General features: G+C 40.7%; 1 protein-coding gene and 2 long non-coding RNA genes across 3 annotated transcripts in view; 2 read left to right on the top strand and 1 right to left on the bottom strand.

Moving 5' to 3' along the window:
* Nucleotides 1-27626, bottom strand: part of LOC308101616 (serine/threonine-protein kinase/endoribonuclease IRE1-like) — a gene marked incomplete at both ends in the record, with an annotated part of 63698 nt that overhangs the window by 20910 nt on the left and 15162 nt on the right. The gene's annotated exons all lie outside the window — the stretch shown is intronic.
* LOC308102291 lies at nucleotides 384-7612 on the top strand. Its single transcript, XR_013934628.1, has 4 exons — nucleotides 384-468; nucleotides 1690-1852; nucleotides 5119-5185; nucleotides 7499-7612. It is a non-coding gene; the product is annotated as an uncharacterized lncRNA (long non-coding RNA).
* LOC308102290 lies at nucleotides 12992-21604 on the top strand. Its single transcript, XR_013934627.1, has 3 exons — nucleotides 12992-13062; nucleotides 15644-15739; nucleotides 21117-21604. It is a non-coding gene; the product is annotated as an uncharacterized lncRNA (long non-coding RNA).

Here is a 27626-nt window from a genome sequence, read left to right as displayed (position 1 = left end):
GGATTGGCTCCAACGTTGGAGCCAATCCAAGGAAGATGAGCCAATCCAGGAAGTAGAGTTGCGCCTGCGAGCAACTTTCATTGAAATTAAAAGGTGGGTCCGTTCTCTAGATATATTATAACTTTGTTGTGACAGTGGAGAATCCAAGATGGCGTCAGACAGACAGCTTGAAGATGTTTGTAGATGTTTGTAGAGAACATTAATGTTTATAACAATAATAATAATAATGAGCTGGTACCAGACTGGACTGGTACTGAAGTCAGCACCCTACAACACCTCTATACTGGTTTATACTGGTTTAATAATGTTTATAATAATAATAATGAGCTGGTACCAGACTGGACTGGTACTGAAGTCAGCACCCTACAACTACAACACCTCTATACTGGTTTATACTGGTTTAATAATGTTTATAATAATACTAATGAGCTGGTACCAGACTGGACTGGTACTGAAGTCAGCACTGGGGTGAGTTCTGACCATAAAACACATTTATACTGGTTTACAGTGGTGTAAAGTAACATAAGTACATTTACTCAAGTACTGTCTTATAAGTACTTTTACTTCTACTCCACTACTCTGAGGCAAATATATTTATATATTTTTACTCCACTACAATTATTTGAAAACATTTCAGTTACTAGTTACTTTGTATATTTGTATTATTATTTCAAAACATACATTAACCACTTCAGCCCTATATACATTTAGGCCATTTGAAAATAGCAGATCTACAAGCTCACAATTCGACGCATTGTGAGCTTGTAGATCTGCTATTTTCAAATGATTTTTATACATTTTGTATTCTGCATAATGAGTACTTTTACTTGTGGTACTTTGAGTATATTTTGATGCCAATACTTTTTTACTTTTACTTAAGTCAATTTTGAATTCCAGACTTTTACTTGTAACAGAGTAATTCGATCAGTATTGATACTTTTACTTTCAAGTAAATTTGATATAAACACCTGTTACAACAAAAGTGACCTAAAGGAACGTTTAAACATAGAGGATGTCTACTTTACTTTATAAAAAAACGAAAGGTAAACAAACACATTGGGTTATGTTTGTCTAAACAAAGGTCATCTGTTAATTATGTCATTTTAATTTAAAATGTGCTTTAATTCAGACCTTGAATTAATTCCAGCCAGTGTTCAATTTAATGTGGGAATCATTTTGAATCTTCTTGACGGTCAAAAACAAAGAAGCACATTCTAATCTGTACCTATTCCTGAAATAACCTATTCCTGAAATAAACTATTCCTGAAATAACTTATTCCTGGAATAACCTATTCCTGAAATAAACTATTCCTGAAATAATCTATTCCTGAAATAACCTATTCCTGAAATAAACTATTCCTGGAATAACCTATTCCTGAAATAACTTATTCCTGAAGGACCATTGATAACATTGTTTGTTAATCTAGTGATGTTAATGTAGGCATAGATGACACATGTTAAAGGATATAGGATCTATAGGTCTACTAACAGTTTGTAAAGTGAGATGGTCAGCATTGTATTTCACAAAGCAGCAGGATTAGAAAGTTAAGTCAGATCACTGATCTGGATTAGAAAGTTAAGTCAGATCACTGATCTATAAATCTATAAAACTAAATGTGAAAAACTTGAATATTTGGTTCATGAATATGATTTAGTCATGTATGTTGATGATTCACGTTAACCCTTAAGGGTCACTCCCTGGTGAGCAAGGGTCAAAACACCATGCAGGCCAGGATGGCCCCCACCCAGCTGAAGACCCTACAGCTGGTGCTAAGGGTCAAAGCACCATGCAGGCCAGGATGGCCCCCACCCAGCTGAAGACCCTACAGCTGGTGCTAAGGCACCGTCAGAGGTGAGGTCAGACAGAGATGTCCTGCAGGCACCAACATCTGTCTGTCAACAACATGAAGTCTAACTAAGCTCTTATTGGCCCTCATTTATCAATGCGCTGTAGAGCAAATAATGGGCGTACGGCGAGATCACCTCAACTTCATCATTTATCAATATATCCTGACGTTGAGTTTAGCGTACCGCACACTCAGATCTCAACTTCATCACTTATCAATATATCCTGACGTTGAGTTTAGCGTACCGCACACTCAGATCTCAACTTCATCACTTATCAATATATCCTGACGTTGAGTTTAGCGTACCGCACACTCAGATCTCAACTTCATCACTTATCAATATATCCTGACGTTGAGTTTAGCGTACCGCACACTCAGATCTCAACTTCATCACTTATCAATATATCCTGACGTTGAGTTTAGCGTACCGCACACTCAGATCTCACGTCTGGTCGGGAGCTGTTGCAGACTTTAGCTGAACCTGTTTGTTCCATTGTAGACCTGCTGAGCAACATTGTCTGACCGTCTGACAGGCATCTGGACACATGTATCCACTCCTAAATGTATATATATATCACACTAATAAATAATCCCTGTGAAAAGATAACATTTTATAAACACATTTAAACAAACTGCTTTAACAGTCATTCGGTTAAGCTTGCAGATCTGGCTGCATTGGCATTGGCATTTGAAAACGGCAGATCTACAAGCTCACAACGGGTCGCATCGCAACGCGTTGTGAGCTTGTAGATCTGCTATTGCGAGCGCTTATGCGAGAGCATTTTCGGGAGTCGGGACTGGCACATCCGCGCCGCTGTAATCTTTTCATGGACAGCGAGGTCTCCAAACTTACAGTAGTGTGTCCTATATGGAGTTATACAACCTGGACTGTGTTGAGGATTTAAACCCTTTGTAGTGTGTCCTATATGGAGTTATACAACCTGGACTGTGTTGAGGATTTAAACCCTTTGTAGTGTGTCCTATATGGAGTTATACAACCTGGACTGTGTTGAGGATATAAACCCTTTGTAGTGTGTCCTATATGGAGTTATACAACCTGGGCTGTGTTGAGGATTTAACCCTTTGTAGTGTGTCCTATATGGACTTATACAACCTGGACTGTGTTGAGGATATTAACCCTTTGTAGTGTGTCCTATATGGACTTATACAACCTGGACTGGGTTGAGGATATAAACCCTTTGTAGTGTGTCCTATATGGAGTTATACAACCTGGACTGGGTTGAGGATATAAACCCTTTGTAGTGTGTCCTATATGGAGTTATACAACCTGGGCTGGGTTGAGGATATTAACCCTTTGTAGTGTGTCCTATATGGAGTTATACAACCTGGACTGTGTTGAGGATATAAACCCTTTGTAGTGTGTCCTATATGGAGTTATACAACCTGGACTGGGTTGAGGATATAAACCCTTTGTAGTGTGTCCTATATGGAGTTATACAACCTGGGCTGGGTTGAGGATATAAACCCTTTGTAGTGTGTCCTATATGGAGTTATACAACCTGGACTGGGTTGAGGATATTAACCCTTTGTAGTGTGTCCTATATGGAGTTATACAACCTGGACTGGGTTGAGGATATTAACCCTTTGTAGTGTGTCCTATATGGACTTATACAACCTGGACTGTGTTGAGGATATTAACCCTTTGTAGTGTGTCCTATATGGACTTATACAACCTGGACTGGGTTGAGGATATAAACCCTTTGTAGTGTGTCCTATATGGAGTTATACAACCTGGACTGTGTTGAGGATATAAACCCTTTGTAGTGTGTCCTATATGGAGTTATACAACCTGGACTGGGTTGAGGATATAAACCCTTTGTAGTGTGTCTTATATGGAGTTATACAACCTGGACTGTGTTGAGGATATAAACCCTTTGTAGTGTGTCCTATATGGAGTTATACAACCTGGACTGGGTTGAGGATATAAACCCTTTGTAGTGTGTCCTATATGGAGTTATACAACCTGGACTGGGTTGAGGATATAAACCCGACCCTCCAAACCTTTGACCAGCAGGTTATTCTTCATGCTGTGGATTCATTTGGGCCGCCGCGGGAGATCGGACATTTAACCCTCCAAACACACAGCAGCCTTCATCCATTAATGTTTATAATTCATTAATCAATGATCACTCCATAAACGTTTAGATTATTATTCACTGCCTTGCCTGCTATCTCTCATTTAACGTGGCGTCACAGCAGCCCGTGACTCAATACATGATTGCTTTATTTTAGTGTAAAGTAGAATGCGCACTGCTCGTAATGGGTTAAATTAATATACAAACGCATGGTATGATTTATGACGATGAGTTTGGTGTCATTCATGTAGGCTACTTGACAAAGATTGTACCATCAAGAACTGCTGTTTCCATGGTGTCGTGTGTGTGTGTGTGTGTGTGTGTGTGTGTGTGTGTGTGTGTGTGTGTGTGTGTGTGTGTGTGTGTGTGTGTGTGTGTGTGTGTGTGTGTGTGTGGTGTGTGTGTGTGTGTGTGTGTGTGTGTGTGTGTGTGTGTGTGTGCCAGACGTGGACATGAGAGGAAGAGAGCGGGGGAAACTTCATGCTTTGTTTGGTCGTATTCTGGTTCTTCATGTCATAAAATCGGGGCGTATTTAAGGGCGTGTTATTTAAATGTCGCTCGGTTTCAGACGTCAGATTTATCAAAGCTCCGACCAAATGTACGCTAGGATTGGCTGTATAGGATTGCTTCATAAATGTGACGTTGACGTTGCCCTATGGGCGGATTTAAAGCAAAGAATACGTTGTTTTTTACGCTCCATTGATAAATGTCTCTGAGGAAAGGACATGTATTTTACACTACAGGATCAGGGCCTCACCTTAGACCCAAGTACTGGAGCTACTTGGGGGGGGGGGGGTATATATGTGCATGAGGTTAGACATAAGGTAGGATGTGCATGAGGTTAGACATAAGGTAGGATGTACATGAGGTTAGACATAAGGTAGGATGTACATGAGGTTAGACATAAGGTAGGATGTGCATGAAGTTAGTTCTCAACTAGGTGACTCGTTCAACTGGAGGAGTTGTCACTTTAGCAACTAATGTAATCTCTCTCTCTCTCTCTGTCTCTCTGTCTCTCTCTCTCTCTCTCTCTCTCTGTCTCTCTCTCTCTCTCTCCTCTCTCTCTCTGTCTCTCTCTCTCTCTCTGTCTCTCTCTCTCTCTCTCTCTCTCTCTCTCTCTGTCTCTCTCTCTCTCTCTCCTCTCTCTCTCTTCTCTCTCTCTCTCTCTCTCTCAGACTACCATCATGGCAGTAGAATATGATGAAGGTGTTGTGATGGGACTGATTCCTGTACAACCACTGGGTAAGAGAGTGCTGCGTCATTACATCACAGGGGTAGACAGACAGATTGTACCCTAAAATAAAAATCTATTATTTTCCCCTAAAATAAACCAGCAAAAAAAAATCTCACTTCTATTGCATATCATGTGTAAATAATATATTTTTAATAACTAAAAGCAACTGTATCCTGTTAGTCCTGCATCAGGGTTTATGCATAAACAGTACATCATAAACCATGTAGGTTACATTCCTGCTGCAGATAATCAGTTCTACATTCACAGACTGATTTAGACCCTGAAGTGTATGATCAGTGTGACAGATTCTGTGAGAGAAATAGCAACCAGCTCTATGAAAACAGCTCTATGAAAACAGCTCTATGAAAACAGCTCTATGAAAACAGCTCTATGAAAACAGCTCTATGAAAACAGGTCTATGAAAACGCTCTATGAAAACAGCTCTATGAAAACAGGTCTATGAAAACAGCTCTATGAAAACAGCTCTATGAAAACAGCTCTATGAAAACAGGTCTATGAAAACAGGTCTATGAAAACAGCTCTATGAAAACAGCTCTATGAAAACAGCTCTATGAAAACAGGTCTATGAAACAGGGTCTATGAAAACAGGTCTATGAAAAACCGCTCTATGAAAACAGCTCTATGAAAACAGGTCTATGAAAACAGGTCTATGAAAACAGGTCTATGAAAACAGCTCTATGAAAACAGCTCTATGAAAACAGGTGTATGAAAACAGGTGTATGAAAACAGCTCTATGAAAACAGCTCTATGAAAACAGCTCTATGAAAACAGCTCTATGAAAACAGCTCTATGAAACAGGTCTATGAAAAGCGACTTGAGCACCTATTTGAAAATAGCCGAAATAATGTTTTGGGACGGTTTTCAGATGTGAGTTATAGGGACAAATGGGGAACCACTGGTTTAAATAATAATTCAAAAATGTGGAAGCAAGCCCAAACAAGCAACTACACTTTAGAAACAAGCCCCAAAAAAGCCCAATATTTACAAGCAACTTTGCAGAAAAAGAAGCCCAAAAGTCACTTATAATAAGCAGACATGGCAACACTGTGTATGCTAATGAATTGCCGTGGTACAACGGTGAAATGCAGATCTACAAGCTCACAGCATGTCACAAATGTGACGTGTTGTGAGCTTCTAGATCGGCGATTTGGAGCGACACCCACAGCCATTCAAAAACACCAGGAGAACCTCTGGAATGCAGTGGGTCTCACTCAGCCTCAGAAAGTTAAGCCTGTTAATGGAGATGAGGAGAAGATTGATTTAGAAAAGCTAACGCTAGTTTTTAGGCTAGCTGGCATTACTGCAGGGTAGACTCACCTCCTTATGATTAATAATCAGTCAGATGATTATCCATAATTATATCCTGTTTCAGCTCCACAGAGTGGAGATGTCTCTCTCTCTGTGTAGGCTGACACAGCTGGACTGCACAGTGTGTTTGATGCTCTGTTTACATTTAACATTATATAAGGTGACCATATTCTGAATTCCCAAAAAGAGGACACTTCACACATGCACGTGAAAATATTAGTTTTTTTTTCGGGGTTGTTAATTTTTGGGGGGGTTTTGTTACCTTAATTTGGTTAATTCGGTACAAAAAATGTACTCCATGAAGTGTAGATGTCGGAGGTTTTTTCAATGAATGGTGTGTGTGTGTGTGTGTGTGTGTGTGTGTGTGTGTGTGTGTGTGTGTGTGTGTGTGTGTGTGTGTGTGTGTGTGTGTGTGTGTGTGTGTGTGTGTGTGTGTGTGTGTGTGTGTGTGTGTGTGTGTGTGCTGTCACTGTGTACTGATGTCAGCAGTGTTGCCAAGTCTCGTGAGAAAAATAAGCAAACATACCTCCAAAAACAAGCCAAATCTTGTCCAGAAGTTGCGGTAAATAAGTGGACATGGCAACACTAAGATTCTGGCGTCTGAAGTTTGCTCAGCAGCTCATTGGCTCATTTACTCATGACACGAGACATGAGAGTTAGCGCTTTAATTGTTGCTAAGATACGTCCGTCCCCCCCCCCCCCCCCCCCCCCACACACACACAGATACAGTACACGCTACCTAAACTCTCAAAACTCCGGACATTTGAAGGATTTTATAAAACCCCCCGGACAGGCCGGACAGGACAGCCCCCCAAAAGAGGACATGTCCGGGTAAAAGAGGACGTATGGTCACCCTACACTATGGTTCTTCAGTGTAGACGCTCACATCATTATATAATGTGTTATATATCAGCCTTGTGGCCTAAAAGACAAACAAATATATATATATATTTTTTTTAATGCTAAAAACAATGTAATGGTTCTCTCTCTAGGACTAGGTGGTCCTCAGACCAGGTGGTCCTCAGACGAGCCCTCCATGGTCTCCTCCAGTCACCAGGTTCTCCAGACATCTGGTCAGTTCGTTGGTACTTTGAGCTCCTGCATCGTCCTTGAGTACATCCAGGTGTGTTAGTGTGAGTACATCCAGGTGTGTTAGTGTGGGTACATCCAGGTGTGTTAGTGTGAGTACATCCAGGTGTGTTAGTGTGGGTACATCCAGGTGTGTTAGTGTGAGTACATCCAGGTGTGTTAGTGTGAGTACATCCAGGTGTGTTAGTGTGAGTACATCCAGGTGTGTTAGTGTGAGTACATCCAGGTGTGTTAGTGTGAGTACATCCAGGTGTGTTAGTGTGAGTACATCCAGGTGTGTTGTAGTGTGAGTACATCCAGGTGTGTTAGTGTGAGTACATCCAGGTGTGTTAGTGTGAGTACATCCAGGTGTGTTAGTGTGAGTACATCCAGGTGTGTTAGTGTGTGTACATCCAGGTGTGTTAGTGTGAGTACATCCAGGTGTGTTAGTGTGAGTACATCCAGGTGTGTTAGTGTGAGTACATCCAGGTGTGTTAGTGTGAGTACATCCAGGTGTGTTAGTGTGGGTACATCCAGGTGTGTTAGTGTGAGTACATCCAGGTGTGTTAGTGTGAGTACATCCAGGTGTGTTAGTGTGAGTACATCCAGGTGTGTTAGTGTGAGTACATCCAGGTGTGTTAGTGTGAGTACATCCAGGTGTGTTAGTGTGTGTACATCCAGGTGTGTTAGTGTGAGTACATCCAGGTGTGTTAGTGTGAGTACATCCAGGTGTGTTAGTGTGGGTACATCCAGGTGTGTTAGTGTGAGTACATCCAGGTGTGTTAGTGTGGGACGTCCTCACAGTGGCGTAGACACACCTTTTTACCAATGGGTTTTCAGATCAAAAAGGGCCTCTATCTATATTCTTATACATCTTATATCTATATTTGTCTATAAGAGGAATCCACAGAGCGCTGTGGTGTCATACTCCTGCTGCCATTGCTCCAGGGGAGAGCTCTGTGGATTCCTTTTTACTCTCAGGCCTATAGCTCACACAGTTAATTCGGGACTCATAGAACCGTAGTTACATCCGTAACTATCGTTCTATTTCGTCCCTGCTGACCGCCAGAGGCGGTGCTTAAAGCACTGAATAGTTAGATGCGCATGCGCGGAGGAACTATTCAGTGCTTTAAGCACCGCCTCTGGCGGTCATTCGGGACTCATAGAACCGTAGTTACATCCGTAACTATCGTTTTATGGCTGCCTTATGCCTTACGTGAAGCATAAGGCCATTTCGATTCATTCCCTATAGAAGTCACATGGTCAAATAGGTAGTTTAAGGAAATAGGAAGTAGGTAGCTGATATATTACACTTTTACTTTAGCGCTAGGTATACTCTTAGTTGCTTGTTTTTGCAGAAAATGCACTAAAGACTTCTGGTGATTAGTAGTTTTGTTCCCTACCTATGTTGAATGCACTTATTGTAAGTCGCTTTGGATAAAAGCGTCTGCTAAATGACTGTAATGTAGCTAAATGTTACATTTTAGACAATATAAGGGGCAAACACTCAGTGAGAAAACAAGCCAAAAAAAAAAGTGCATCTGAAGAATGAACCATGACAGAGAGCGATTATAATTAGAACAACCTCCTTGTTTTATTGTTTTTTCAATGAATGGTGTGTGTGTGTGTGTGTGTGTGTGTGTGTGTGTGTGTGTGTGTGTGTGTGTGTGTGTGTGTGTGTGTGTGTGTGTGTGTGTGTGTGTGTGTGTGTGTGTGTGTGTGTGTGTGTGTGTGTGTGTGTGTGTGTGTGTGTGTGTGTGTGTGTGTGTGCTGTCACTGTGTACTGATGTCAGCAGTGTTGCCAAGTCTCGTGAGAAAAATAAGCAAACATACCTCCAAAAACAAGCCAAATCTTGTCCAGAAGTTGCGGTAAATAAGTGGACATGGCAACACTAAGATTCTGGCGTCTGAGAGTTTGCTCAGCAGCTCATTGGCTCATTTACTCATGACACGAGACATGAGAGTTAGCGCTTTAATTGTTGCTAAGATACGTCCGTCCCCCCCCCCCCCCCCCCCCACACACACACAGATACAGTACACGCTACCTAAACTCTCAAAACTCCGGACATTTGAAGGATTTTATAAAACCCCCCGGACAGGCCGGACAGGACAGCCCCCCAAAAGAGGACATGTCCGGGTAAAAGAGGACGTATGGTCACCCTACACTATGGTTCTTCAGTGTAGACGCTCACATCATTATATAATGTGTTATATATCAGCCTTGTGGCCTAAAAGACAAACAAATATATATATATATTTTTTTTAATGCTAAAAACAATGTAATGGTTCTCTCTCTAGGACTAGGTGGTCCTCAGACCAGGTGGTCCTCAGACGAGCCCTCCATGGTCTCCTCCAGTCACCAGGTTCTCCAGACATCTGGTCAGTTCGTTGGTACTTTGAGCTCCTGCATCGTCCTTGAGTACATCCAGGTGTGTTAGTGTGAGTACATCCAGGTGTGTTAGTGTGGGTACATCCAGGTGTGTTAGTGTGAGTACATCCAGGTGTGTTAGTGTGAGTACATCCAGGTGTGTTAGTGTGAGTACATCCAGGTGTGTTAGTGTGAGTACATCCAGGTGTGTTAGTGTGTGTACATCCAGGTGTGTTAGTGTGAGTACATCCAGGTGTGTTAGTGTGAGTACATCCAGGTGTGTTAGTGTGGGTACATCCAGGTGTGTTAGTGTGAGTACATCCAGGTGTGTTAGTGTGGGACGTCCTCACAGTGGCGTAGACACACCTTTTTACCAATGGGTTTTCAGATCAAAAAGGGCCTCTATCTATATTCTTATACATCTTATATCTATATTTGTCTATAAGAGGAATCCACAGAGCGCTGTGGTGTCATACTCCTGCTGCCATTGCTCCAGGGGAGAGCTCTGTGGATTCCTTTTTACTCTCAGGCCTATAGCTCACACAGTTAATTCGGGACTCATAGAACCGTAGTTACATCCGTAACTATCGTTCTATTTCGTCCCTGCTGACCGCCAGAGGCGGTGCTTAAAGCACTGAATAGTTAGATGCGCATGCGCGGAGGAACTATTCAGTGCTTTAAGCACCGCCTCTGGCGGTCATTCGGGACTCATAGAACCGTAGTTACATCCGTAACTATCGTTTTATGGCTGCCTTATGCCTTACGTGAAGCATAAGGCCATTTCGATTCATTCCCTATAGAAGTCACATGGTCAAATAGGTAGTTTAAGGAAATAGGAAGTAGGTAGCTGATATATTACACTTTTACTTTAGCGCTAGGTATACTCTTAGTTGCTTGTTTTTGCAGAAAATGCACTAAAGACTTCTGGTGATTAGTAGTTTTGTTCCCTACCTATGTTGAATGCACTTATTGTAAGTCGCTTTGGATAAAAGCGTCTGCTAAATGACTGTAATGTAGCTAAATGTTACATTTTAGACAATATAAGGGGCAAACACTCAGTGAGAAAACAAGCCAAAAAAAAAAGTGCATCTGAAGAATGAACCATGACAGAGAGCGATTATAATTAGAACAACCTCCTTGTTTTATTGCTGCATGCAACATACCAACCAACTCCAATGCAATCATATTTCTGCTTCTAACCAACACACTGGTACACAAATAGACAAACTAAATGAATAAATACATGAAACACGTGACACTCAAAATAACATGAATAAAATAACACTTTCCCAACACAGTCCCAATACAAGTAAATACACAATAAAATGACAATAAAACAACTTAAGGTGCCATTGTGCTCCTGTCTCCCGGTCATTCATCTCCTCAGTCCAGACACAATAATAACTCTGGACGCCACAAATATGATCATTGGTAAACATTGTACTTAAAGTGCAGCAGCATCAGCCTGCATGAGAGCAGAAAGGCTTATTGAAAAATGATAATACAAAATGCACTTTGCCTTACTGCTGCTATATGAGCTAGAACTGTGTTTTTCTGTTCTTCATCCTGGCAAATGTCTCAACAACATTATTAAAGTCAACAGTCTCAGTAACCTCTCTCTCTCTCTCTCTCTCTCTCTCTCTCTCTCTCTCTCTCTCTCTCTCTCTCTCTGGATGAAAAGTAATGCCAGGTTTGAGAGACACATCTCACTCATTGTTGAGCTCAGATACCTTTGAATTAGTTTAAGACTGAAAGTGAGCTCTGCCTGTGCACTGCTTATTGGAACAGTGAGTTCCAATCATTTAAAAAATAGCAGATCTACAAGCTCAAAGGTGTCGCAGTGTGACGCGTTTTGAGCTTGTAGATCTGCTATTTTTGCTACTTTTGTGTGACAGAATGGTGGAAGTACAGCATTATTTTAGGAATAAAGTTAAAATACAGAGATAAGAGGTGTCTGCCTGACAGTATATGTAATGTGTCCCTCTGTAGTGAGTGTGTAAATATAGTGGTCCTCTACATCATTAAACAGACAGTATATATAATGTGTTCCTCTGTAGTGAGTGTGTAAATATAGTGGTCCTCTACATCATTAAACAGACAGTATATGTAATGTGTTCCTCTGTAGTGAGTGTGTAAATATAGTGGTCCTCTACATCATTAAACAGACAGTATATGTAATGTGTTCCTCTGTAGTGAGTGTGTAAATATAGTGGTCCTCTACATCATTAAACAGACAGTATATGTAATGTGTTCCTCTGTAGTGAGTGTGTAAATATAGTGGTCCTCTACATCATTAAACAGACAGTATATGTAATGTGTTCCTCTGTAGTGAGTGTGTAAATATAGTGGTCCTCTACATCATTAAACAGACAGTATATGTAATGTGTTCCTCTGTAGTGAGTGTGTAAATATAGTGGTCCTCTACATCATCAAAGTTGCATCACCTCTGATGTAATGACTTAAACGGTGAGGTTCTGGTATCAGCCCTCCTAGGGTTTCTAACCTCACCGGTGCAACAATATTCTGTCATCTTTCCTAGGAAAGCAGTAGTATGATATGTGTATGTATATGATTCCTGTTGTGCAAATCAATACATCTAATCAATACTTAAGTAAACATCTTAGTACTTCTCTCACCACGCCTTCTAGAAACATTCAACATTACTGGAGTTTAGTGACATGACAAGTTGGTAGTAAAGAAGAAACTTAATCTCTCTCTGTGTCTCCATCTGTCTCTCTGTGTGTGTCTGTCTCTGTCTCTCTGTCTCTCTCTCTCTCTCTCTGTCTCTCTCTCAGGAGGTCATAAGGGGCGGCCATAGCTGAGTGGTTAGTGAGCCCGCCTAGGGAGCCAGAGGCCCTGGTTGCCCCAGGTACGATTCCAGGCCATGTCAGCATATGTGTCGATGAAATGAAATTTGTCCCTGAGCAAGACTCTTAACCCCTAATTGCTCACAGGTTCTCATTGGAAACAAGCCCGCAAGGACTTTCATAAACGTCCTGTTAAAAGGAATTATCCTTATCCTATCCTTATCCTTATAAGATCACATGGAGGAGGCTCTGCTCCTCACTGAGACCAACCAGGAGGCCTGCGTCAAGGTCAAAGTTCACGCCAGAGTTATGGGTGAGATGACTTATTATTATCACATTAATGTGACTTATTATCACATACAACGCCTGCCTGACTGTAACTGGGTTATTATTATAACTATAAATGTATTTTAAAAAAACCTTCCTAACTCCAGGGTCCACATCACAATGTGATGATGGGGTTAATCCTAGGAGAACTAGATTTATTTAAATCTCAACTTGATACAGAATGGTTTTAAAATGCATTAGTTTTTACATCACGTTAAAACAAGGCAGCGCGAGGCCTTGAGGGTCGTGAGCAAGCTGCCAGTAGACTAGATCACATTTATCATCATATTAACCCCAGAGGAAAAACATTCACATCTATTCTATTTTTATTTATTTTTTACATATTTCAGCTTAGTGGTGACCATCTGTAAATGGTCCATTTTGAGGCATTATTTAGCAGCCATTTTTGGGCATACAGCAGGATTTGGATTCAGCACCCCTTAATACCCCTAAAAAACATGTATGTCATACATTAATACTATTTGCCTTCAGCACTTTAAATAAACACATTTTCTGAAATTCTGCCTAGAACTATAGTAGACAAGTGAGCAGCCATTACAATGGCATTGTGCGTTGGTGACAAGCCAATGGCATTGTGCGTTGGTGACAAGCAGCCAATGGCATTGTGCGTTGGTGACAAGCAGCCAATGGCATTGTGCGTTGGTGATGAGCACACTGTCCCGGTTGGCAGACCGTGTTGGACACCAGAATAGACTATTACGTGTTTCAATGCTCATATTGTTAGTCTGCTGTGTTTAGCAGAAATACTGTATATTACATTTATTCTCACACTACAGGCCACACTAACTAGCCTGTAGGACATGTAATGCACCTGTTAACTTAACATACTGTATGCATTGATAGTTGTATTGAATGATCTGTGTTCATGATTAAAAGTCATTTTTCTCAAATCCCCCTTGTGAGTTTTAGACTCTAAATTCACTGTAACATGTATAAAAGATCCCTTACCAATAGGGATGTGGTGCTCAACCTTTTCAGGCCGTGACCACACAAAAGCATCATATTTGAACTGAGGACCCCCCAAAATAATCATATTCTAACTGAGGACCCCCCAAAATAATCATATTCTAACTGAGGACCCCCCAAAATAATCATATTCTAACTGAGGACCCCCCAAAATAATCATATTCTAACTGAGGACCCCCCAAAATAATCACATTTGAACTGAGGACCCCCCAAAATAATCATATTCTAACTGAGGACCCCCCAAAATAATCATATTCTAACTGAGGACCCCCCAAAATAATCATATTCTAACTGAGGACCCCCCAAAATAATCACATTTGAACTGAGGACCCCCCAAAATAATCATATTCTAACTGAGGACCCCCCAAAATAATCACATTTGAACTGAGGACCCCCCAAAATAATCATATTCTAACTGAGGACCCCCCAAAATAATCACATTTGAACTGAGGACCCCCCATTTTGTTTGACTCCGTTCCACAGGCACAGATAAATATTTTGAAAATAGCCATACAAGACATACAAGCTCACACACAAGGCGTTGTGAGCTTGTAGATCTGCTATTTTCAAAATATTTGCCTCTGTCTTATATTATTTGACAACTTGGCCAATGTTTAGTATATTTTGTTGATGACTTTTTAAGCAGTAATGGTCTTTTTCTTTTCTTTGTTTTTTTATTCCAGTTATTAAAAAGGTCTTAAAAGTCCTTCAATTGTCACTTCACTATCATCTGTGGACCCCCCCCCCCCCCAAAATAAAAGAATCATGTGGGGACCCCCCCCCCCAAAATAAAAGAATCATGTGGGGACCCCCCTGGGTGTCCTGACCCACAGGTTGAGAACCACTGCAGTAGGGATGGTCATCTCTGTCTTATGAGACAGAGTTTTGGGCCACCCACCGTGACCAATATGTATATAATATGAATAAACCATATTATAAATAATGTCACATGTGTGTTTGTAGATACATCCCAACTGATCATTACACCTTGTTGTCTGTTATCCACCCATACCAGTCTGGATCCCTGTTCTATTATCTCTATCTCTATCTCTATCTCTATCTATCTCTCTCTCTCTCTCTCTCTCTCTCTCTCTCTCTCTCTCCTCTCTCTCTCTCTCTCTCTCTCTCTCTCTCTCTCTCTTCTCTCTTCTCTCTCTCCCTCCAAAAGGAGTAAGGAGTGTAAAACCCTACTCACTTTCAAAACAGCCCTAAAATAAACACTTTCAGGAGGCTGACATTCCTCTGTCTAAGTCTTAACCTACCCCCCCCCCTCCTCGAACTGTCTATTGTACATATGTCTTGTGTTTCATACCAGTAACATGTAAGCTGATTGTATGACGTTCTGCATAGTAGTGTATATCTGTCTGTTTTCTTAAATGTCATCATGATGTGAGTGCGTGGGAACTCATTTTAAATAAGACTTTGTGCTTTTATGAGCGATCCAGTTTAGAGGACCTTGTATTGTTAACTGTACTTCCATGTACTGTTACCACGTCTTTCTAAATAAAGTACTTCAATCAATCAATCTCCCTCTCCCCCCCTCTCTCTCTCTCTCTCTCTCTCTCTCTCTCTCTCTCCAGGAGGTCATAAGGTCACATGTGAGTACATGGCTCAACAGGAAGGAGTTCTGTGTGAGGAGGCTTGCGTCAAGGTCAAAGTTCACGCCCGAGTTATAGGTGAGACCACAGCATCAGTGTGGATGCTCACAAAGTTGACCATCAAAACATGAATAGTGATTTTTCCATCATTCACTTCAATGTTCGTCGCCTGAAGGCAAATGATGGCACTTTATCCCTTTGTGTGACCAAACTTGATTTCTCATTCAAAGTGATTGGACTAACTGAAACTTGGTTGAATGAAGACGATGCTGATTTGTATGAACTATAACCATATATAGACACAGAGAAGACCAAGGGGGAGGGGTCTCTTTTTCTAACCTGGTCTATAAAGAAAGACATGACATTGAACACTTTTTCATGTCTTCTGCTGAAGCTGTGGTTGTTGAAACCGATCAGTCCATTATTGCATGTATCTATAGACCACCTAGCTCTAGTCTGCCTGATTTCAATAGGGATTTAGCAAAGGTTCTTGACCTTATCTCTAAAGAAGGGAAAAACTGTTATTTAATGGGTGATCTAAATATCAACATTGCAAACTACATGAATAATAATCTAACTAATAATCTAACTAAGGACTTTATTGATACAATGTACTCGTATTATTTTCATCCTATGATTTCAGTTCCAACCAGAGTGACAGAGATCTGATTGATATTATTTTTACAAATGTGTTAACAGTAAGTCAGGGGTCCTGTGTGTGTGTGTGTGTGTGTGTGTGTGTGTGTGTGTGTGTGTGTGTGTGTGTGTGTGTGTGTGTGTGTGTGTGTGTGTGTGTGTGTGTGTGTGTGTGTGTGTGTGTGTTGGGTGTTAACAGCAAGTCAGGGGTCCTGTGTGTGTGTGTGTGTGTGTTGGGTGTTAACAGCAAGTCAGGGGTCCTGTGTGTGTGTGTGTGTGTGTGTGTGTGTGTGTGTGTGTGTGTGTGTGTGTGTGTGTGTGTGTGTGTGTGTGTGTGTGTGTGTGTGTGTGTGTGTGTGTGTGTGTGTGTGTGTGTGTGTGTGTGTGTGTGTGTTGGGTGTTAACAGCAAGTCAGGGGTCCTGTGTGTGTGTGTGTGTGTGTGTGTGTGTGTGTGTGTGTGTTGGGTGTTAACAGTTAAGTCAGGGGTCCTGTGTGTGTGTGTGTGTGTGTGTGTGTTGGGTGTTAACAGTAAGTCAGGGGTCCTGTGTGTGTGTGTGTGTGTGTGTGTGTGTGTTGGGTGTTAACAGTAAGTCAGGGGTCCTGTGTGTGTGTGTGTGTGTGTGTGTGTGTGTGTGTGTTGGGTGTTAACAGTAAGTCAGGGGTCCTGTGTGTGTGTGTGTGTGTGTGTGTGTGTGTGTGTGTGTGTGTGTTGGGTGTTAACAGTAAGTCAGTGGTCCTGTGTGTGGAGCTTGCTGATCATCGTCCAATTTTTCTAATAACATTCAGGGAACATATTGAGTCTACTTCTACCCTATATCCCAAATATAGGAGAACGTTTAATGTAGAAAATACGGCTACATTTGAATCAGTGATCGGCAAGTATCCATGGACAGATATCCTTCACTCTGAAGACCCACAAGAATCTTATACTTTGTTTTTAAAATGTATCTCTCAAGCCTATGATCTGTGTTTTAGATTGGTGTCTTCCAAAACCCAACCAAACCATGGATAGCCTCAGCCATCATGAAATCAGTAAATACTAAACATAGATTGTACAAAAAATATCTCCTTAGTCCAACACCATATAACAATAATATTTCCAGTGTTGCTCAATTAAAGAATTATGTAAATAAATTAAACCACATTATTAGAGGAGCAAAAAAAACATTATTATAATGAAGAACTTTCCGAACACAAAAATAACATGACTCTCCTTTGGAGAACAGTTAATAGTATTCTCAACTAAAATAAAAAATGCAAGAAATTTCTCCCCAATTTAGTGGTTATGCCATTTAATTCCAACTTTAATTTGACCAACTCATTCCCTTTATAGCACTTTGTTATGTATTAGATTAGACCACAGATCCTCACAACTCAGAGAGAGTGCAAATGGAACCAAATGGACCCTTATTTGCACTCTCTCTGAGTTACAGACCTTTTAAAGGGTTCATTTGGTTCCTAACAATCAATCAATTAGCTATAGGGACCCCCTGGAACCCCCTCAAGGACCGCTGAGGGGTCCCCGGACCCCACTGTGAGAACCACAGATGTATAGGGTTTGCACTTCCTCTGCATTGGGTGATGAACTCCCTGTTCTATTGATTTGTGCTCAGAAGGTCTGCCACCTGCTGGTCAGACAGTGCAACAATATAATGCATTCTGAATGAAGCCTTGTGTTGCATTATTCACACTGGAAATATTATTAATGGGCCTCATGCAGCAACGGTACTTAAGAGGAAATTTCTTCTTAAACCCACTTAAGAAGTTTTTAAGAAGATTTTGGTATTCTCCAATGTTTTCTTAGCTGTGATATGTTCTTCGGTAAGAACAAAATCTACGCACACTTTCTAAAGAGGATTTTTTTTCTTAGACCCATTTAACTCTCTCAGTGCCACGCCCCGACATATCCCGAGTTTTTCCCGAGTACCCTCAGTGCCAGCACGAGAAATCCCGAGTTTTTACTTTTGACTGTGGTCGCGTTATTCTGTTTATTTTTCATGATCACTTTCGCTTCCTGACTACATCAGACTCACCCGGAGCCGGATGTAAAAAAAAAAAATTCATTTCCGGGTCACGTTGTTTTTCTCCGGTGATTTTCGGCCAGAATAGGGAAAGTCACGGTTTTTCACACGGTATAAAAAGCGAACGGAGAGGTCCACGTCTACTCTCTTTGGTCTGGGTGACGATCAGTCATCGTAGTCGTGTATCGCATCGTAATTTAGCGCGATCAACGATTGTCGAAAATGTCAACATCCGGTTCTGACCGGATATGACGTGAGCCTGTTTGGGAGGGGGCGAGTGAGCCAGCGAGATCATCAATGTGTCGATTTGTTGCTCTCTACTGGTAGAACTGTATTATGGGTTTAAAACCCCAATCAGATCATTTATTTGAATGAAAAATTACAAAATTGCAAAATAAAAAAAAACGCAAATTCCTGGCAGTTTGGGAGTACTTTATGAAAATACTCTTGGCACTGAAAGAGTTAAGAGGTTTTTAAGAAGATTTTGGTATACTCTAATGTTTTCTTAGCTGTGATCTGTTCTCAGGTAAGAACAGAATCTACACACAATGGGCCTCATGCAGCAATAAGTTCCTAATGTTTCCTCTTACATTTCTTCCTAAGTGAATTCCTAAGAGAAGTCGAGTCAGATTCATGAAATGTTCTTAAAAGGCAGAATTGCTCGTAACTTATGTTCTTATGATGATGAATCCCAATCATTGTAACTTGAAGGGGTGTGCCAGTTAATCCTAATTACCATAGGTAGCCGCCCCACCAATCCCCATATAAGGCATGACTGCATGGCCCTGCCTGCAGTCACACCTGTGTGTGATTGCTGCTCACAGAAATCACAGGAAATCACACACAAATAAAGTTGAGAGAATGAAATAAAGAATACCTAAACTAAAGTCTAAAGATGGTTGAACACCAGACTCCAAATAAATAAATCAATAGTTCTGTGGAGGTACTTCTGAAGTGAACAGCAAATTATTTAATTTAATTAATTAATGTATTTTATTATTTCTCTCACATTAATCAACATATCACCACTAGACATCAATGTAAATTTGCTGAAATTAGCATGTTATCCATATTTCATGTTCAGGAGTAGCGTTAGTAGTTGATATAAAACATTGTATTACTGAAAGCTGGTGGGTGGATATGGAGGGTCTTTAAGGTAGCAGCTGCTTGGTATGTAATGGGGTGGAAAGGGATCCGTGAGGGAGTTCCAGGGGGTCCACAGCAAACAAGGAACAGTTTAATCACTTTAACCGTATTTTATACTTTGTTTGAAAATAGCCGATCTACAAGCTCACAACGTGTCCCATTATTACTGGCCATTTTGAGCTTGTAGATCGGCTATTTTCGAAACATTTTGATAACACTTGAAAAATTTGCCCTGGCAGAAAATGTTTTCAGGTGGGGGTCTGCAGCCAAATGCATGTCAATTTGGGGGTCCTTGACATGAAAATGTTTGAGACGGGTCTGAAATTACAATCTAACCCAAACGGACCCGGTTGAGTTGAAGCCCAAGCCCCATACCCACCCCATAACCCCCCACCCATTGGTTGGGTGGCTCCCTATGGTAATTGGGATGAACTGGCACACCCCTTCAAGTTACGAGGATTGGGATTCATCATCATCAAGAACATAGTTACGAACAATTCTGCCTTTTAAGAACGTTTCATGAATCTGACTCAACTTCTCTTAGGAATTCACTTAGGAAGAAATGTAAGAGGAAACATTAGGAACTTATTGCTGCATGAGGCCCATTGTTACTAAAACTAATGTGAAAACTAGAATTAGAGAAAAAACATTGTAGTTAGTCAGACCTCTGGAGCTTGTTCAGAAAGCTGTGGCTCGTCTGGTGTTCAACCGCCCCAAGTTCTCCCACACAACTATCCTTCTCCGTTCTCTACACTGGCTCCCCGTAGCGGCTCGCAGCCAGTTTAAAACCCTGGTGCTAGCCTATAGGGCAGTGAAAGGAACAGCTCCTTCTTACCTCCGGGCTATGGTCGATGCTTACACCCCTGCCTGACCACTTGAGTCGGCCGCCTCGGGGCGACTGATTGCCTCGTCACTGAAGGGTCCTTCTGGCCGATCTACACGGCCACGACTTTTTTCTGTTCTGGCCCCACAGTGGTGGAATGAACTTCCCACTGATGTCAGGACAGCAGAGTCACTGCCCATCTTTCACTGCAGGCTGAAAACCCACCTCTTCAGGAAACACTATGCTTCCTCTTCGCCTTGCCTACTTGTTGTTAACTGGTTGTACAAACTCTTGTTTTATTGGATCTTGTTTATTCGATTCGTTTTAGCTCTTGCTCATTTGATTTTCCTATTTTGTCTCATCTGTTTATGAAAGTAGGTAGCTGATATATTGCACTTTTACCTTAGTGCTAGGTATACTTTTAGTTGCTTGTTTTAGAAGAAAATGCACTTAAGACTTCTGGTGATTAGTAGTTTCGTTCCCTACCTATGTTGAATGCACTTATTGTAAGTCGCTTTGGATAAAAGCGTCTGCTAAATGACTAATGTAAATGTAATGAAGTTAAAGTGATATTTCTTGGTTAAAACAAAACCTTGTTTTTTTGTTTTAAAAGGTTAAAGCTCTATATTGTGATAGTAATCATTACTAGAGTGTTTGTTCAGTAACAGTGTTAAATAGCTCTATATTGTGATAGTAATCATTACTATAGAGTGTTTGTTCAGTAACAGTGTTAAATAGCTCTATATTGTGATAGTAATATTGTTGTGTGTGTGTGTGTGTGTGTGTGTGTGTGTGTGTGTGTGTGTGTGTGTGCGTGCGTGTGCGCAGGCACCCCAGCCTGTGTCTTCCGAGGTAGAAGCCCAACAAACCCACGGTGAGGCCTTTAAGGAGGGCCTTTCAGGCAAGCTGCAAGTGGAGCCTGCAGTACCACCACGGCCCAAGACACCATCACGCCAGAATGAAATGTTTGGAGCGGGGGAGTCTGGTGCAACGCTCAGGTCCTGGACCTGGTGAGACGAAGGAGGAGCCCGGCCAGGAGGCCACCCACAGAGCCTAGTCCCTCCACGTGCCAGAGCCTCTCCTCTCCCCAGCCCCGGCAGAGTAGTTCCAGAGAAGAGGACTGAGTGGCCCTGTCTTCCTCTAAGAGGACTGACCGTGGGTACAGTAGCTACTGGGACGTAAGTCGGGGCTTGATCAACCCCGGCTGGGTCACCTGGGCGAGGGTGTATGTTGTTGCGAGACCCGAAACACACGTCGACCCCAGGCTACAACACTGATGATACGTCCCAGGTGCATCTACGTGATGTTTTTTATTTATGTGTGTGTGTGTGTATGTATATATATAGTACACACACACACACATTATAGGCAGGCTATATTTTTATTGCTGCTACAATGTATGAGGAACCAGAACAACATATTTACTCTCATGTACACAAGATGTAATAAAGAAACCTTGAACATTACAAAATGTCTTTGGCCTACAAATATATAAACTTGGGTCAGTGCAATGAATGGAGGATTCTGATTTCACCTTCCCAGAGTAAAACTTCTTTGGTACTAAACCCAATACTTCTAATATCTGATAATATCTAATAATCTGATCCTGATAGCGTTGTTCCGGACACATGCACAGTTACACACTACAGACGAATACCAAAACGTTCGCCCCAAAACACAGTCGCCCGGGACAAATCCTCAGTAAAACTATGCCTAACCTTAAACTTATTTCTAACGTTATCCTCAGTAAAACAAATGCAAGAATACAACAACCACTGGTCTGCGGAAAAACTGGGGTTGAGCGTGTTTTGGGGCGAGTCTTCCTGTTACCCCACCGACGACAACACTGACAGCACCGCGGCTCGGAGTGAACAGATCCTCTCCATGGAGTAATTAAACACCACAAACAACACAGTACGTTGTTGACACAAACACACTGGAGCCATTTAGAAGCACTTCATAAGAAAACTAACACTATGTTGATTTAACGTTAGTACATGTGTTTTATTGTTGGACATGCGTTCATGGCAGGTTATATTATGGGCTTTTGACAACATCACTTTCCCCTCTTCTTCCCGTTCCGACCCACTTTCACCCCTGGTTAAGAGTAGAGTAGAGTTAAAGGGATATTTCACTTTCAAATAAAATAAACATTAAAAATAAATACTTTAAAAAAATGAAAAAAGTTATGGCAAAATCACGGCCCCCTCACACATTAGTAGGACACTCTAATGCGTGAGGGGGCCGTGATTTTTCCATTACTTTTTTCATTTATTTTTAATATATTTTTTAAATGTTTATTTTATTTGAAAGTGAAATATCCCTTTAAGAGTAGAGTAGTGAAGAGTAGAGTAGAGTAGAGTTTAGAGTAGAGTTAAGAGTAGATTAGAGTAGATTAGAATAGAGTTTAGAGTAGAGTAGAGTTAAGAGTAGATTAGAATAGAGTTTAGAATAGAGTAGAGTTAAGAGTAGAGTAGAGTAGAGTTAAGAGTAGAGTAGAGTTAAGAGTAGAGTAGAGTAGAGTAGAGTTAAGAGTAGATTAGAATAGAGTTAAGAGTAGAGTAGAGTAAATTGTGAATTGATGTTCAGAGGCATTTCCCATGAAACCCTAATGGTCTCAGATATTTCATAATATTAGAGATATCTCAATATCTCAATGTGTGATTTATTCAACTGGTTGTCTGTATGTAGAACAGTACAGTATGTTTACAATGATAATATCTAAACATCATAAGTATATAGTCTCACTAATCACACATTAATAACTGCATTTTATTTGTAATATCAATGCATGGCTGTAATGACATGACATGTAGACATTTTACTAGATAATTATTTAAGTTATATGAATAAAAACAAAACGTCAAAGACAATGTTCAGATGGGATTTGAACCCATGTTTCTCACTGACAGCTGCTCTAACCAGTTGGATAATAAAACAGCAGCTATTTGGTCAGATATAATGTTGATTTCAAATGATCTTCAACATGAAGAAACTATTGTTTTCAAACAATTGTAATGCACTCCTTCTAGCATGTCTTAGATCAGATGACCCAAGGAACGTGTGTCAAATTCTATGCTTTTATCCGCCGCGTAACGATTCGGCCATTTTGTTTAGGTTAATCCCCCCCCCTACTAAAAATGCTGGGTCCACCTCAGCTCATTCCCTCTCACCCATTTCATGTGTTTGTAGCTCTGTCTTTGTAGTCTTGTTTTGTAGTCCTCATTTCATGTGTTTGTAGCTCTGTCTTTGTAGTCTTGTTTTGTAGTCCTCATTTTGAAGCCCAGAGTAAACTTTTATATTTAGTGTCTGTTCTCCTACTTAGTCATTTCTATACGCTCTGACAGTGTTGTTTTCGTCGACTAAAACTGTGACGGAAAATGTTGGTCGACTCCCTTTTTTCACTGACGAAAACTAAATAAAAACTAAATAAAATCTAATCTACGATGACTAAAACAAACTAGACTGAAATGTTAGGGAGGGATCTAGTGGAGAAGAGATCCAGTAGAACTAAAATACATTTTATGTTTGGTTGCACTCTGAAAAAAGCAGATCTACAAGCTCACAACGCGTCGCAGCGCGACGCGTTGTGAGCTCTGGAGCTTGTTCAGAAAGCTGTGGCTCGTCTGGTGTTCAACCGCCCTAAGTTCTCCCACACAACCATCCTTCTCCGTTCTCTACACTGGCTCCCCGTAGCGGCTCGCATCCAGTTCAAAACCCTGGTGCTAGCCTATAGGGCAGTGAAAGGAACAGCTCCTTCCTACCTCCGGGCTATGGTCGATGCCTACACCCCTGCCCGACCACTTCGGGTCTGCCACCTCGGGGCGACTGATTGCCTCGTCACTCAAGGGTCCTTCTGGCCGATCCACACGGTCACGACTCTTTTCTGTTCTGGCCCCACAGTGGTGGAATGAACTTCCCACTGATGTTAGGACAGCAGAGTCACTGCCCATATTTCGCTGCAGGCTGAAAACCCACCTCTTCAGGAAACACCCTTCCTCTCTGCCTGACCTACTTGTTGTTAACTAGTTGTACAAACGCTTGTTTTCTATTGTTGTATTGTTTATTGGATCTTGTTTAGTCGATACACTTATTTGTTTTAGCTCATGCTCATTTGATATAGCTATTTTGTCTCATCTGTTTAAGGAAATAGGTAGCTGATATATTGCACTTTTACCTTAGCGCTAGGTATACTCTTGGTTGCTTGTTTTTGCAGAAAATGCACTAAAGACTTCTGGTGATTAGTAGTTTTCGTTCCCTACCTATGTTGAATACACTTATTGTAAGTCGCTTTGGATAAAAGCGTCTGCTAAATGACTGTAATGTAATGTCTCCCTTATTTACATCTCTTATGCTAAACAGCCTGGTGAATATTTTTATGTTGCAAACTTATACCTATAGACCTGAAAGGGTTTGGTAACAGTGTTCTATTATAAGTACAAATAAGCTCAAATAACGTGTTAACTAAACTTAATGCTGGAATCTGGTTAAGAAGTCAAACATTTAAACTGTTGAAAACGTTGTGTTCTTCTCCACTAGAGGGCACTGTTGCATCACATTTAGATCTACAAAGTTCAGCTAGACTGATGTTTCAGTCAGACAGTGAACATCCTGCTGACTGATGTCAAACACTTAGTTGTTTAAAAAGTGTAAATCAGATCAAAATGGATGCAGAAAGAACAGTCCTGCAGACATTAGAAGTCTACACACTATCAATGGGGAATTAAAATGTACTTTTGTTTTGTCAAATATGGAAACTGACAGCAGTGGTGTAAAGTAACTAAGTACATTTTCCAGAGTATTTCCAATTGTCTATACTTTTACTTCTACTCCACTACATCTCAGAGGCAAATATTATAATTTTACTCCACACAATTATTTGAAAACTTTAGTTACTAGTTACTTTGCAGATATAAATTATTACATTATAAAACATACATTAACCACTTTAGCCCTATTTTATACCTAGGCTATTTTAAAAAATGTTAGTACTTTTACTTTTGGTACTTTAACTATATTTTGAAGCCAATACTTTTGTACTTTTACTCAAGTAACATTTTGAACACAGGCCTTTCACTTGTAACAGTCTTTTTATAATGTGGTATTGCTACTTTTACTTAAGTAACATATCTGAGTACTTCCATCTCTGACTGACAGTGAGATCTAACAGCTTTCATCCTGGTGTCTCTATTCAGGGCGTGATGTCATTATAAGCAGATCTACAAGCTCACTGTGCACTGGGTTGAGTGATCTTGTAGATCTGTTATTTCACTATTAAAATGTAAGCATAAGTTTGAACCATTTAAGTGGTTAAAACACTTCTCTGTGACCTCTGACCTCTATGTCTCAGCAAAGCATACACACATGTCATGCAGTTTACAACCTGCAGAGGGCAGAAGAGGACACTGAACAGACAGTAGTCAGAGAATACAGGTTTTGATTGATTGATTGATGTAGTTTATTTAGAAAGACATGAGAATAGTACATGACAGTACATAACAGTACATGGAAGTACAAATTCACAATACAAGGTCTACTAAACTGGAAACCCTCATTAAGTATAACGCTTGTTTAAGATGAGAACCCCATGCACACAAATCATGATGAAATATAAGAGGCAGGCAGATATACACACTACTATACAGAATGTCATACAATCAGCTTTCAGGTTACTGGTATGACGAGAAAAATATATAAATATATACAAAAGAGGAAAATGAAGGTAGGGGGGGGTAGGTTAAGACTTAGACAGGGGCCATTTTCGAATTGCAGCCTCCTGAAGGTGTATCTTTAGGGCAGTTTTGAAAGTGAGTAGGGTTTTACACTCCTTTACTCCTTTTGGTAGGGCATTCCACATTTTTGCTGAATAGCATGAGAACGAGTTCATACCCTTAGTTGAGCCAAATCTGGGTTGAACATGATCAGTGGAGCTGCCTCTGGTGTTATGATCATGGACTTCATTAACATTTTGGAAGTATTTTGACAAATACAGGGGGATCCCAATGTTGTGGTGTATCTTGAAGACCAGGCCCATAGCAAGTTGCTGTACTCTGTCCTCAACCCTAATAGTAGGGGGTACTAAGTGAAAAATCGTTACGCGGCGGATAAAAGCATGAAATTTGATACAGATGTCCCTTGGGTCATCCTAAAACATCCTAGAAGGGGTGCCCAAAAAAATCTTAAACAGGAAGTGAGTTATGGACAAAATCCAAAATGGCCACCTAAACTGTTGACCGTTGACTCAAAAGACACCAAAATAATCTCCAAAAAGCATAAAATGTGGCACACATGTCCTTTGGGTCATCCTAAGACATCCTAGAAGGGGAGCCCAAAAAAATCTGAAACAGGAAGTGAGTTATTGACCAAATTGAAAATGGCCGCCTAGTGTTGTCGATTGACTCAAAAGACAACTAAAGAATCTCCAAAAAGTATAAAATGTGTCACACATGTCCCTTGGGTCATCCTAAGACATCCTAGAAGGGGTGCCCAAAAAAGTCTTCAACAGGAAGTGAGTTATTGACTAAATTGAAAATGGCCGCCTATAGTGTTGGCGATTGACTCAAAAAGCCTATAGAATCTCCAAAAAGTATACAATTTGGCACATATGTCCCTTGGGTCATCCTAACACATCCTAGAAGGGGTGCCAAAAATAATCTGAAACAGGAAGTGAGTTATTGACTAAATTGAAAATGGCCGCCTACAGTGTTGAAAGATGATGCAAGATACCTACAGAATCTCATAAAAGCATGAAATGTGGTACAAATGTCCCTTGGGTGATCTGAACGCATCCTACAAGGGGTGCCCAAAAAGGTTTTAAACAGGAAGTGACCGCCTAAAAGCAGTTGACACAAAATAAAACATAAGGGGACGTCATAAAAGTGTATAATTTGGTACGTACATTGAGTGCTTCTTAATATATCCTAGAAGGGGTTATTTATTTGTTTGCTTGTTTATTAAACTTTTTAGGAAGGGACCATGTTGAAGAAATTCTAAATGGCTGTTTAAACAGTTGACCATGGCAGTCTGCATATTATGCAGACTCAATACGACAGGTTATGCAGTGCATAACTTGCCGTATTTTGTAGTCTACCTTCTGTTTTCATTTCTACATCACTTATTCATTTTACTTTCTGCATAATTTTTTTATTGTACTCTTTGAGTCTTCTTTATTTATCTAACTCTCTGCATATTCTCATTTATTTTACTCTGCATCTTATCTTACTCTGCATATTCTTATTTTACTCTCTGCATCTTATTTATTTTGCACTCTACATCTTCTTGCTTGTTTTACACTCTATCTTCTCATGTATTTTCTTCTTTTTTTTTTCTTCTGTTTAG

The sequence above is a fragment of the Gymnoscopelus braueri genome, assembly GCF_963280865.1.
Source record: "Gymnoscopelus braueri genome assembly, chromosome: 15".
Classification (NCBI taxonomy): domain Eukaryota; kingdom Metazoa; phylum Chordata; class Actinopteri; order Myctophiformes; family Myctophidae; genus Gymnoscopelus; species Gymnoscopelus braueri.
This window is presented reverse-complemented; position numbering and strand designations above follow the sequence as displayed.